General features: G+C 33.8%; 1 long non-coding RNA gene across 1 annotated transcript; it reads right to left on the reverse strand.

Moving 5' to 3' along the window:
* Positions 1-2,686: 2,686 nt before the first annotated feature.
* Positions 2,687-5,872, reverse strand: LOC148606019 (uncharacterized). Its single transcript, XR_015915417.1, has 4 exons — positions 5,757-5,872; positions 5,235-5,308; positions 4,281-4,426; positions 2,687-3,123 (listed from the first exon to the last, which is right to left on the reverse strand). It is a non-coding gene; the product is annotated as an uncharacterized LOC148606019 (long non-coding RNA).
* Positions 5,873-15,524: the final 9,652 nt, after the last annotated feature.

Consider the following 15,524-nt stretch of genomic DNA (forward strand, 5'->3'; position numbering starts at 1 on the left):
GTTGCTCATAAAAAGTCAAGTCCGGGGTAGACAAACGAGGAAATGAAAACTATGACTCAGTTTTCACGGTGCAGATGGATACACTATAACGATCCACGAGTTCATGATGACCACCATAAAACTTCTGTAGTGATGACTTCAATCCCGAAGCAACATAACCCTGTCCCAGAAGCCTATTTGTTAGAGTTCTAGCGTGCTACATAAAGTCTGCATAGTGTCGGCAAGGTCTGGCATAACGTATGAGTTGATATGAACACTCCATACGCAGGTGGTTGCCACAGATGAAAGGAAAGTTGACATTTCTAAATGAAAAGTTATCACGTTTATCGTAAAGTTTGGTCAATAGTTTTTATTTACCATCGATTTCAAAGTGTAGGTCAAGATATGAGGCTGACTTCACATTGTCTGTAGTATCCTTTATCTCAAGTTCTTCTGGATATATGCGAGTTATCAAATCCCCGAAATTAGAATTGTTTAAAGGTATATAGCGGAAACTAAGATTGAAGGATCTAGCCAAATAATATTATTTCTTTCTGATCAGATCAGCTATAAAGTCAGCCTCATAAGAGTGAGTAAAGGAATAGGTCAGCAAGTAAAGAAGCACAATGTGTTCCCATTGGAATGCCGATCGTTTGTTGAAAAACACGTCCACCACACTGGACAAATATGTTTTCCATGTCTGGTCTTTGTCCATGGATTACATTTGTTTGATCCGCTAGAATCTTTGTTCCCTTGATTACACTTACAAAACGTTATCCTATGTATTATATGAATGATAGACGCACAATGCTACAATTCGAATTTTGCGATTTTAAAAAGTCAAGTAAAGACTTTTTTTTGGGATTGACCAAAACAATCAATATGTTGTTTTTATCATTGATAAAATGAGTGTACTATAATATGTTGCTGTTCACAATCCTTTATATCCCTCAGTCATGTTGAAGCTTGAAATATTTGGAATAATTTTTTTCTGATGATAATTTCTTTAGGTTTACAGGGTTGAAGAATTCGTAGTTTACTCGAATATTTTTTGAAATTCTCGTCTGGAATTTTGATTTAAGATGTAAAGTCACTGCATACTTATCCTAGAATTTCAGATTGCGCTGAAATTATATGATATATATATTTTAATGTGTAAAATGGTATTTTTAAGTTTTGTCATTGTTGTGTCCTTAAAAAATTAATATTCTATGAATTGAGCAAAGGGAAGACATAAAAAAAATGTTACAAAATGTTGCTTTTCCGTGCAAAATGGCTTGAAAACCACAAAATCAACTTTGAATTGACTATTTTTACTTTGTCACAATTTATTATTCGTTTGCTTCTTACTAACACTTTTCTGTAAACTTTATTTGGCATTGACTGTGGTACACCACACACAGTAACAAAGTTATTGACCTTTGCTGCATTTCTTAATTAATGCCATTCTGTAGTCTGTAAGAGCCAAAATGCATCTTTACCTCTACAACAGAATGTTAGTATGACAATTTCCAAATACTTGTCAAGATTATATAGTCGTCTTTTACAGTAAAATGTTGGGACAATTCGTTAATTTATATTGTTGTATTTAGTATTTTTGTAGCTATACATTATTTTTAACATCCAGTGGTTGGGAAGGCCATGCGCGATGCGCAATTTGCGCATTTGTATCGAAAATGGCGCATCAAAGCACAATCAGAAAGCGCCGTAGTGCGCCCTTAAAGTTCTTTTATTGATCGGTATTATTCCTGTTCTGTTCCGTTTTGCGTCATAAACTTTTGTATTATTTTTAAAATGACATGAAATTGCTGTTTTCCCCCGATTAAAAATAGACTTTAAAAATAAATCGCCGATCTGATTGGAGGATAAATTTGTACAAGCGGCTTTAGCCAATGAAATTGATTGTTGTCGTACGATTCTCGGAACTGTATTACCAATTTCCCGCATTTGGGGTCTCGATATTGGCCAATGTAGATATCCCTCGGCAAAATGAAACGATCGTAAACCGAAAGAATATAAACAAATAAAATGAACTTGAATTGAAGGTTAATATTGAAAATAATGCTTTTAAATGTTCTAAGTATTTTCAATCAAACTTTTTGACAAACCCTACGCGATTTTGATGAAATTTTTGCATCTTTTATGTTACGTAATATGATAAAGTTAGCCATGTCGATCGTTCGTTGAATTTGTTTGATAAAGCTGGTGGAGATTGCTCTAACTTTGCCATTACACACATGCAGTTGTGAGAGGGTGTTCAGTCAACAAAATCTCATCGTAACGAAGCTACGGTCAAGACTGAACCATCTCATATGCGACAGACTGCTGCGAGTCAGATTGGAAGGAAAAGGGCTTAAAAATCACAACTTCCAACACACATTAGAGACATGGAAACAGACAAAAAACAGACTTCTAAAACGAAAGACATTTATGTCCTAAAGCCTTGTTCAAATCAAACAAAAAATATTGAAAATCCAAATAAAGTCGTTACTCGTTTATTCAAAATTTTCTCCTAAATCTGAACAAAATGGCCCCCTAAAAATTCAAAATGGCCCCTTCAAATCTAAAATGGCCCCATGAAATTGTCAGGGATGGGGCCATTGTCCCATCATAAAAAAATCCTTCCCAATCACTGAACATCTAATCAAAATATTTCTTTTCATTATACTTACGAACAGTGTGATTGACCACTAACATAAAAAAGAAAGAAATATCATTCTTTATTGCTGAATGATTTGACTGTATACAGATAATTTGCTTTTAGGCATTGCCTATAACCAGCTGAGCTATGAGTGGTGACATAACCTCAACAGGAATATGCGACACAGATTTTACCTGTTCTAGAGTTCAATCACTTCCGAATGACTTACGTCATGTCTGGCAGAACGATTATGAAAATATTGCATATATAAGACGACATTTAGGCTATTATCTACATTTTAAAAACAGAGGTAATATATGCCACAAAGATGAGAACAAATTAAAAAGTACAACTGTAATTAATAGATAAAGTTGACATTCAATCCAAGGTAGATAACTTTCCACTGTTTTACTATACCAAGTTTATTCACTGATAAAGCATTTCAGGAAATGCCCAACTAACTCGTTGTTTCTGTATATTACTTTTCTGACAGTATCACAAAGCTATAAAAAAAAATATATGCATGATTATAAATTATGCTTGTTTACTTTATCTTAAAATAAATACAACTAGAAGAAGTTGAAGTAGAAATACAATTACAAAAAACTAGTCAAAACTAGGCTGTATAAAAGGGAAATCCCCAAACTAAACAAAAAATCATAGAACAAGCAAGAAGAAGATGTCAAAAGTAGGGTGGTAAAAGGGAGATTATCCAACCAAAAACAAAATAGGACAAACAAGATGAAATGGTCATACCGAGAGAGAATCTAGACAAAACAATAGAGGAATATCATATAAAGGACAAAACGGGAAGACCAACCTCAAAACACAAAAGAATAGAAAGAACACACATTTTAACAAACAAATTAACTCCTCTAAAAATCGATGATGGAATCAGTCTTGCTCCGAAATGTTTATCCGTTCCAGCTTCTTTCAAGATATCGACGCTTGTAAACAATAGATACTTGTTGAGATAGATATAGTTGGAATTGGAAAGAGATCATGCAAAAAGGCATAGTGGATAGAATATACCTAGGCCAAAATTCATTTTACACAGTGTTTTGATGTGGATATCATACAAATGCCCAGAGGATAATTTACTTATCCTGAAAAATTCGAAAGATCAGGCGGAAAACCTCAATTCAAGATTATTATCAGAATACAATAGCAGTAAAATCTATTATTTTCAACTCTTTATACTTTTTTTCTTCATACTCAGTTGACCTATTCTTTCACTCTTATGAGGCTCATCATATAGTTGATCTGATCCAAAATATCGTTTAGCCAAACCCTTTAGAATACAGAATAGTACAGACACTGAGAAGTCAGCATATATTGATTTGGACTTAGAGATCGATGGTAAAGGAAAACTAAAGGCAAATCAATCCGACAAACGGGATGACTTTTCATTTTGTATCGTCAACTTTATTGAAATCACAGGCAACATCGCTTCAGAGTCTGCGTATGGGTTTTTATTTAACTTATACGTTATGCAAGAGCTAGTCGTAACCTCGCTAGACTTCTTACAGTTAGACTTCTAAAGCATGATTATGTCGCTACATAATTGAAGTCATCAATACAACTACAGAGGTTGTCATTTGAGGAAATCATAATTGTGAGACCGACTTTGGATCTGAGTAAAGATTTCACAGTATTATACCTTTCCATTGAGGAACTTGTGCAGGAGTTTGAGAACAGCTGATTTGGGTTTACTGGTTAAAAACTCAAACATGGGACTTCAAGTGAAGGAAATGTCCAATTTCTTTACAGACTGTGAGCACTTCTTTACCTTAAGCGATTCTTTACCTGTGCGAAAAGAGATAGCTACTTAATTCTTTATATGCATGATTGTATGATAAATAATAAGAATAAATGTTCGAACCATGATGCTAAATATAATGTATTTCGACAGAGCACGATACAATCAGAAAAAAATCAAAATATCTGTCTGAGCTTAGGATCTTGAAAATGGAAACATTTTGAAATGGACAGTTTCCATGAAAAATGAAACATATATGACATTTGTAAAATCAAAATTGTCAAAATCAATTAATGTCCATGCTGATATATAAAAAAATCAAACATTTTTCACTTATTTACAAAAATAACCCACACCTATTAAAACAACAAAAATTTACGCATTTGATTTCAATGATGTATCTAGTATTAAATGCCATGAATTTAAGTTAATTAACAAAAGTATAAATATCTGCCCACTTTCAAAATTGGCCTTGCAACTTGCACTTGATATTCAATATGGCCCCAGAGGGTTGTAATGACCCTCGACATTCCCTCGGGCAATTACTAAATCCTCACATATTATCAATAATTCGTTACATGGCCAATACGTAAAATGTCATACATTAAAATTGTGCTAACATTATTTGGGTAATTTCTGTACTGTCCCTTTATTGAATTTTAGACGTACTTAATATAGACTAAAGATATTTAGGCTTCAATACATAATTCAATTTTGAAAATTTGTCAATTTGAATTTGCGTTTGCTTATTTTCAAACGCTATGATAACTTCTCTCGATAATCCATAATATATCTCTCATTAATTGATATACATGTAGTTTATCACGCATGAAAACTCCAGTGAATAACTCTTACTTAATTCCAGAGTTACTTGTACGACTTCGACACCCGTCATCACATCACCATGACATTTGATGTTCTGTTTGTTTCTATAAATGATTCTACTTTTAAATGTTGTGTTAAGTAGAAACAGCAAAATGATATGAACATTTTAATACAATACAGTGCAACATGAACCTTGGATATTCCGACAATCTGTATAAACCAGATTAGTCTTCCAAAGTCCCTCAAAATAAACCTTTATCTATTCTGAATCTACTTGAACCAAACAAAAATTCGGCCCGAAAGATGATTGGATTAGGCAGGTCATCCAATTTGTATTCAAATACAAAGAGCGACAATTACATTCAAGATAAAAGCACACAGGAAAAAAAAAGGTTGTTCCACAAGTCTGTGCATTTTGTTTTCAAGTTCATGTCATATATTTCAATTTTGCCGTATTTAAATGGTCACATTGTTCGGAAGTCGACATTTTTAGCCAATTTATAATGGTTAAACACGGGTATAAAAAAGATATGTAAGTATTCATGTACTTACTTTTTATAGTTCACATTCCAGTTTATGAAATCTTTGAATCCAAAATCCAGAATATCTATGATAATTGTATTCATGGAATCTGTTATTTTCACTTCAGGACTTAAAAGTTGAAACGCGTTATTCCTTTAACAGAAAGAAAATCATCTTAGGTAATAAATTGACTTGTATATAGGTGATACATTTATTTTGTACTTAATTGCTATTTTAGGCCAAGATAGTATATTTTTAGATACATATTCAAAACAATAGCTTTATTTGTCAGAATTTCTGTATTTTGCGGAAATTTACCGAGAAGACTCCGGAAATTCTCGTAGTTGTATTTTGTTCGAAAATTTTCAAATATCGTATGTGTAATAATGCATGCCGTTATAACTTTAAAGCCAATTACAGTTTAATCTATTTAAAGATGTATGTGTATTCCTTTGAATCTAAGAAAACTAATTAGGAACTGTTAGAGGCTTATCTTTAATGATAAATAAGAGACACATCGTATTGAAAGAACAATAATACAGAATATTGTACAATGGTAAATGATGATATCATATATTTCATTTAAAACGCTTATAATAAGGTCAATACTAAATAGGTCATATATTATTATTAAACGTTTAACATCATTTGTTATCGCGTGGCTATAAATCTACAGATATAGATCGGGGATTTGAACGTGCTAACAACACGGAACGTTCCGTGCTTACATACCATCCAGCCTTTGGCAAACTCTCGCAGTTACTGCATTCAAATTGGAAAGACATTCAAAAACATCCCAAGCTCTCCAAGCTCTTTCCTGGGGCCCCGGTCCTGGCATTCCGTAGACCTAGGAGCCTAAGAGATGCCCTAGTAAGAGCAGAGATTTCATCTCAGCCCAAACAAAATACAACAGGCCAGTGTCGACCATGTGGGGATAAAAGATGTAAGACCTATACCCAGATACTGCACACCAGAACGTTTAAAAGCTACTGCACTGGAAAGGAATTTGCCATTTTTTGCGACATGACTTGCAAAACCGAAAATACCATATACCTTCTCCAGTGCCAATATGGTATGCAGTACGTTGGCGAAACAGAACAACCTTAAATGGTCCTCGCAGTGACTACAAATGCAAACCAGACCTCCCTCTAAGTCGCCATCTTAGATCCGCCAGACACGTCCAGGTGGATCTCGAGAAAGCTTTTGGATGAAGAAATTACAAACAACTTCTCCAGATGGAATAAACAAGACAAAATAATTCATTTTTAGGTCTTGGTCTAAGGCTGGTACAGCACTAGATGCTATACATCAATACGCCGTACTACTCTATTTGTTTTCAATTGTTTTCCACAGTTAATTTTTACTTTTAAATTTGATAAAAAGACCCCCTTGGTTATTTCCATTCAGGCTCCTTATCATTTGCTTATGTGTGCCTTTGATAAAGGTACAATCACCCACAGCGTACGCGATTCAGCTTCTGAATCTGTTTTGATCTTGAACTTTGTGAGTTTTATGCTCGTGAAGTTTTGTTAGTTTTATGCGTATAAAGTTTTTTGAGTTTTATGCTGAAGAAGGATATCAATTATCCGAAATATTCTATTTAAATTTTACCATCTTCAGGTGATGTTAAACATATTTAGACGTTTATTTATTTATTGTTATTTTTGGCATCGTTTTATATATATATATATATATATATAATAACTAAAGGAAATATGTCTCATGAAAGCAAAAAGTTTTTTTTCTACATTCTACACTGGTCATTAGGTGTGCCTACAGAAAAGATGACTTACCCGTTTACACTATCTTCTTCTTTTTTAGGAGCGAGGTCTGGTTGAGTTAAGGGCTGATGTTCTTCCTCTTAAAAAATAGAAATTAAATAATTATTATTACATATTAATTACATTATACGTACATTTCCCTGATTTATAAAACAACATACTGTGCATAATTTTATTCTATTGGCAATCATAAAGATATGACTTATCATAGTCATGGATCGGCCCATAATGGCTTACTTTAGCCCTTTGGACCTGTTGATCATGATATATTATAGCCCCGTGCAGGTCCGGGTGTTAAAAGAATAGGCCTGCAGAAGCGCTAAGCTTGTCGTATAAGGCGACTAAATAGTGCTCAGAAACCTAGCCGGGGGCTAGGCGCTCTGCCCACAGAGCAACTGGGATGTGTGCCCCTGGTGGTGGAATGGGGTACCCTGGCGTATTACATGCTGGGGTTGTCAGGCTATAATACGGAAAACCTGACCGCAAACCATAGTGGTGCACCGTGTTGGGAAAGATTCCACGTTCCTCGCACGTTAAAGAACCCTGCTGTGGTATTCGATAGGAGTAGGAGCCTTTGCGCTCCGCCACAGGAGGCTAAATTGCCCGACCTTACCCACACCCCCCTTTTTCCAGTGGCAATCAAAATTTGTCGACCCTATTATCCTTGTGACCCATCCTTTTTTTCATTTCATGTTCATTTTATCATCCATTTCATGTTCATTGTCTGAATATAGCTGAAATATAGCTGCTCGGACGTTAAACCCCAAAAACCGGCCCATTATTCTAAAGATATGTCATTTCTGCTCTAAATTTTTAGTCGAGTCCGAGTTGCTCATTTGTTTTTGCTACCCTGTATGTATTATTTTAGTTACTTAATGTTCTTTGTTGTGTATGTCTGTTTTCCATGTCTGGTCTTTGTCCCTGGCAAACAATAAATTGTAATTGGTTTATACACGCACTGTCATTTTTCAAAGATAAATTATATGTTCTCGATCAGTAATAATGAGACCTTAAAGTTTGTTATGGTCGTTGCCAATATACCGGAGCATTATATTCTTCATGGGCCCATTATTACAGACTTTTGACATTTTGTTCCATGATAACAAAACACACTTATTTTCGCTATTTTCGCGGTCGACAGAAAAGCGCGAAAAAGTACCCTCGAAATTAATTTTTAACACTTTATAACGCCAAAATAGTTTTTAAACCTCGACAATTGATACCCGCGAATATTTTGACTTGACAAAATCCGAAAAAAAGATAAAGTGCATAATATTAAATACCAGTCCATATAAAATTCAGACACTGCCTATGGTAAGGTGATTCATCTTGTAGAAAAACTAATGCATCAGACGATGTGTTTTTGGTCTACATGTGTTATATTGTTATGTGGAAATAGTCCTTTCTGTATATAGATCTCTACTTTTGAGAAAAAATACTCTTTAACATGCCTTAAATTCATCAAAATCAAACCAAAATCAAGACCGATAACTCTTGCAAAATGCTAATTGTATGAAAAATCCTCATAAATCTTATCTCAAAAGGGCAACCCCCAAATGTAAAAATAAGACTGGATATGTGATATATAACGGTTCCAGATCTAGAAATAAAACTGAATTCGGTGGGTTATTCACATGCATTAATCGCCTCCTGTCCGACGTTTTTAAAGACTGGTAGTTAAAAGTTCAATCATATGATTTTAATACAACAATAAAGCAACATATGATGTGAAATTACATAATATAGCATGATTAATATAGATTGCAATAAATTGTATGAAATTGTGGTATCATATTTCATGCAAACTATTTATACCGGAACTGATTATTTTACCGTGTTATATTTCGTTATTCTCTTTCGTCACCCCAGACGTAATATTTAATGTATAACTCGGAGGGTGTTTTTTTTTTTTTATAAAAGCAGAGGACGCTTACCCTACCGGTGCAGTTGGTCTATATTCTAAAATTTTAGTGGAGTTTGGGTTGCGAATTCACGTTTGTTTCTTTGTTCATGTTGCTTTAGCTCATGTTCTTTGTTGTGTATGTCTATTTTCCCTATCTAGTTTATACCATTGGAATATATATACATTGATTACGGCTCGAATCTTGCTTCACTTGATTTCTCTTTTAGCTACATATGTATATCTAACACACAACACAACATTTCTCTGTATAGTTTATATCTTTTTGGAGATTCTTATTTACAATATGGCTCTAATCATAAAAAGACGTATTCCCTATTTCCCTCGGCATAACCGTTATTGATGAATTTAGGAATACAAGATCTAGAACTAGTATTCCCGCTAATAAAATAAATTAAACTTTGGAACTGTGAAATATGCTTTAAGCTGTTGGTTTTGTGTGTATTATGATATTTGGATATCTTTAATATAGTTTTCTGCATTGTTCTTTCCATACCAAACAGATGGAATTTATCTAAAATTAAGGTTTAAATCAAGTAAATGCAAAGGCTTGAGATAGGACATACAAAAATTCAAAGAGGACAGACACTTTTTTTTAAAAATCAGAATAAAAAAAAATAATAGGAGCTGGAATGAATTAAATGCCCCGCCACACTCCTAATTGAGGGTATCGCTGAAAAGTCTTTCATGCTACGCATATTGATAAAATCAAATTGTGTAATGTCTTATTTCCAAAAAAAATATTTGCCCCGTGCAAGTCCGGGTGTTAAAAGAATAGGCCTGCAGCAGCGCTAAGCTTGTCGTAAAAGGCGACTAAATGGTGCTCAGAACCCTAGCCGGGGTTAGGGCGCTCTGCTCACGGGGCAACTGGGATGTGTGCCCCAGGTGGTAGAATGGGGTACCCCTGGCGTGTTACATGCTGGGGTTGTCAAGCTATAATGCGGAAAACTTGACCGCAAACCATAGTGGTGCACCGTGTTGGGAAAGATGCCACGTTCCTCGCACGTTAAAGAACCCTACTGTGGTATTCTCCCGGAGTAGGAACTATAGGGCTCCGCCACAGGAGGCTAAATTGCCCGACACTACCCACCTCTCCCTATTTCCAGTGGCAATCAAAATGTCTCGACCCCATTGTCCTTGTGTCCCATCCCTTTTTCATTTCATCATTTCATGTTCATATTATCATCAATTTCATGTTCATCGTCTGAATATAGCTGAAATATAGCTGCTCGGACGTTAAACCCCAACAAACAAAACAAATAGAAACAATCTTTAATTGGAAAACACCCTAAAAGTATAAAAGGAATGCAGCTGAGTATTTTTAAGCTTTCGATATTTTAAGGTGACCCAACTGTTCACGTGATATAAATCTGGCTTATAAATTGTTAAATGTCAAAGGCATTTACATTTAAGGCAATCAGAAAAGCAGTTGACGTATCGGCGTGGTTTTGATTCACTTTAGGATACGCGCAAAAGAATATGGACTTTTTTTTTAAATGAACGTATACATATCAGCTCAAAAGATTCTAGGCTGAACGAGTGTTTTGCATTGTACAATTTTAAGTTGAAAAGAGGTGCAATTGTTACATATATTCAGTAAAATACTTCAGGAGAAAGGAAAGGAATGCGTCTGCAGATGATTAGGAATAGTTTTGGGATTCAAATTAGGAATGACGATGTGGATAAAATATGGCCGTGGATTGCGGTTTCTAATAGAAGGAAGTTGATTTTGAATGGGTGGCTAAGGATTTTTATATTGTACAAAAAAACCGTACTACCGACGCAGATGCTTAAAATTTTATAGTAAAAAGACATTGATTGTACTTAAAATGAAAAAAAAAAAAAAAAAAAAAAAAAAAAAAAAAACAGTTTTGCATTTCTGACCACATAATGCTCGCACAACAAACATTTCCAATTGTTTCACAAGTCATGTAAACTTAGCCAAAATAAACCAAAAGTTCTGAAATGTATGGGAATACATTGTAAATATTTAAAGATGAGTTTTTGAATACACAAATTCACAAATGCAGAAATGATATGGTTTTCATTTTCTTCTCCTAAAGCAACTTTCTTTCCTACATCCTCTAAAATTGTATAACCTGCTTATTCGAAAAAAGTCCTGATTTGACATCAGTGGGAAGATGCGATATATGAAATCTAAGATAACAGGATAAACTTCAATGCATTTGTTTTTCTTTTTACCATTCCTTTGTCCAATCGACCGCCTGTTAGTGTTATTTGTACCATACAAACACCCAAATTAAGACAGAAAGTGATCCACAATAAACTTATTACCAGATACATTAACAAATCTGTCACTAAATGTTGATCATTCACTAAAATCAACACACCAGTATATAGGTTACAGACCACCAATTCAACCAATGAGCATTTGGAACGTACGCAAAAATAGTCCTACGCAGAAAGTACCCCTGTTCCTCATAGTGCTGTGGAAAGAGTTCTCATCTTATTTAAAAAAATTTACAGTTTCTGAAAGGAAAAACATTTCTGTACATTTTATAGGTACATTTTCTTCTTGTGATGTGAAGCCTAATCTCCATAATGATTTTTAAATATACCCCTATCTTGTGAAAACACTGGGATTTCCCATGCTATTTATAGACCCTTCACTTCCGGTGACCAGTACTGCACTGCAAGTCTGCTAACCCCACATGCCATTCTGAGGATTGTGAGCTGACATATGTAGAATCATGCTGATATATAGTCCTCTGCAGGTTAAAGTTAAGGTAAAGTCCAGAGAAGCCATTGAATATTGTGAAATTAGCATAGAAGCCTATGGGAAGTGGAATTAGTGGTTTTTAGCCTTAAGCTGAAGGCATGGCAAAATGAAAAGTTTCTTGAAATAGCTTTAAACTACTTGAAGATCTTGTTAACTTTGCCATGAGAGGAATACACTACAAAAATCCTTCAAAATATGCATTTTTTTAAGTTATAGGTCCAAATTATGGAAAATTGGTCTTTTTGGTTGATTTGTATGTCCTATCTTGTAAAAAGTGTAGAAAATTTAGTAAAAATATCAAATATTAAACTTGAGGGCTGTATTTACCTAAATATGGTGGTAATAAGCACTTGAAATCAAGTTTTGTGTAGATTTGATTAAAAATTAGGTTAGAAATGAGGAAAAACTCACTTTCATTACTGCGGTTAAGGCCATATAAGCATTCCCCTATGGCAACATGGAAAATCCATTATTGAGTACTTTTTTTGCTTTAGGTGCCCTTTACTGGTCATGCTTTAATGTGAAAACACTGTATTTACAAATTTAAAGCCAAATATATTACCTTTTGTGAAAATTTAAAGATTTATGATTTTTGACATGTGATCAAGAAAAAGGGGGAGGCATGTCAGAAATAAATTTTTAAAAATAGACCAATTTCTCAGAAAATGATTACTCTTAAAACTATCTCTTTATTAATATTGTTAAAAAACAAGTTGTGATTGATTTTTTTACTTGAAAAGTCAGAAAAAGTTCTTTGCAAATATTTAATGCATTTAAGTATGGTAGAATATTATCACTTTTTTGCTCGCGCAACTTGGTTACCCTATATTTAAAAATCAAATATTTAAAAAAGTGCTTGTCACATTTCACTGAAACTTTGCAAATGCATTCAGTATGTGTGTAGAAAGATACCTGTATAGTTATTTATTTTTTCTAAGACAAAAAGTGACTCTTTAGGTTACAGACCACCAATTCAACCAATGAGCATTTGGAACGTACGCAAAAATAGTCCTACGCAGAAAGTACCCCTGTTCCTCATAGTGCTGTGAAAAAAGTTCTCATCTTATTTAAAAAATTTAAACAGTTTCTGAAAGGAAAAACATTTATGTACATTTTATAGGTGCATTTTGCTTCTTGTGATGTGAAGCCTAATCTCCATAATGATTTTTAAATATACCACTATCTTGTGAAAACACTGGGATTTCCCATGCTATTTATAGACCCTTCACTTCCGGTGACCAGTACTGCACTGCAAGTCTGCTAACCCCACATGCCATTCTGAGGATTGTGAGCTGACATATGTAGAATCATGCTGATATATCAGTCCTCTGCAGGTTTAAGTTAAGGTAAAGTCCAGAGAAGCCATTGAATATTGTGAAATTAGCATAGAAGCCTATGGGAAGTGGAATTAGTGGTTTTTAGCCTATATACATTTTAGAAAAAGAATCTCTTTTATGCATCTTTGTCACGAATAAATTCTTTGTGGAAAAATGTTGTTACGGTACAATCTTCTGATTGTTAACGATGAAGTTGTTTGCTCATTATCATCAAAACTTCGTTCTAAGAGTAATCAAGGGAACCAATGTTCTAGTGGAAATCAAAATAATGTAATCCAAGATCAAAGACCAACAGACAAACCAACAAAGTACATAAAATAACCAAGATAATACATGGACCAGGTGCACCGGTATGGTAAGCGTCCTCTGCTTTTATAGAAAAAAGTAATCAAGGGAACCACGGTTATAACGGTAATCAAAAGATTGTAATCCAGGGACAAAGACCAGACATGGAAAACAGACATATACAACAAAGAACATAAAGTAACTAAAATCATACATACAAAGTAACAAAAGTACATGAGCAACTCGGACTCCACTAAAAATAAGTTTGTCAAAACTCAGCAGCTAGTATGAGGTTGAACGTTTAGTTTGAATTTCAGAATGAATTTGCAGTATGCAAATGAACTGAGCGAATGACTAAAATTTATTGAAAACCATTTAAAAGAGACGAAATGATATATAAGAGATTATGGATATTTAAAATAATTAATAATTGAGCTATTAAAGTTTCAAAAGAGAAAACTCTTGAATGAACGTGTTTTCATATAGATAATTAGGAAATAAATAATTGATTAAATTGTTGAATTTTAATATGTAAAATAATATTTTTATCTAATGATGTACTCAATTTTTTTTGTGTTTGTAATTTATGTTATTATTGTTTCATGGACACATCCATTATGAATCATATGTTTGCTTCAGGTTTTATATTATGTATTATACTTTATGAAGTAATGTATTATACCAGACAGTTAACCTGACATTTTCATCTCTTTGAGAGAGTAATCAAGGGAACCAAGGTTATAGCGGTAATCAAAAGAATGTATTCCAGGGACAAAGACCAGACATGGAAAACAGACATACACAACAAAGGAAGGCATAACGTTGTGTTTTTTAATATTATTTTTGTGTTAACATACCATTTGTGGCAATGTTTGTCAAACTTATTATTTTGCTGTTATCTTAAATCTTTTACAATTTATAGACTATAAGAGATCTGTACGGAATAGCATTATGTCAGAATTTACACAGATATATTAGTATTAGATTTATGTCAAACATGAATAATTATTATTCATATATGTAGACGAAAATATATTGAGTCTTAGAAACAGACAAATACATAAAAAACATGATTTATATTTTAGTCTAACAATGTTGTACAGGTTGATAGAATATGTTCTGTATTTAAAATAGAGTTATCTTACTTTCCTCTGTACTATTAGTATTTTTTTTTGTTACAGGAACATTAATTTATTTGTAACAGATTCCCACCGCAGCTACCATATCAATAAAAGAACCCTAAATTATCCATGTTTATTTTGTGGATCCCGACATGGTTTCATATGTTTCCGAAACATGAATAGGAATTCATGAAACAGTAACCAGAATCATGAACTCGTATCACAATATTTTTATCAAGTTGGTGAACTTTACTTTCTATTGTTCATGCTTTATGTACCATTTTGAATACTGGTTTTACCTGTTAAGAACGGGCGTAATTTTATGTTGCCCATTTTTATTGTAAAACATCGAAAATGATTAACCATACTGGAACGCGGGAGATTTAGTGGATTATCAAACCTGGTTTCACCGACCATTTCCATCTGAATGGCGAGTTCCAAGTCAGGAACATTGCGTGCATTCTGATCCGGTTTTCACCTCAACATTGCCTTTTATTAAACGGATTTTCCTTTTGACTACTGCCTAAAGTTTGTTCGTTCGGTACTTTTGTTATTACAGACCACGTACATCTTTCTGTCCAAACGTCCCAACGTAAACAAATTTGACACCCAC

This window comes from Perna viridis, chromosome 9, assembly GCF_037379345.1.
Source record: "Perna viridis isolate PV_CMFRI_1.1 ecotype Kerala chromosome 9, ASM3737934v1, whole genome shotgun sequence".
NCBI lineage: Eukaryota > Metazoa > Mollusca > Bivalvia > Mytilida > Mytilidae > Perna > Perna viridis.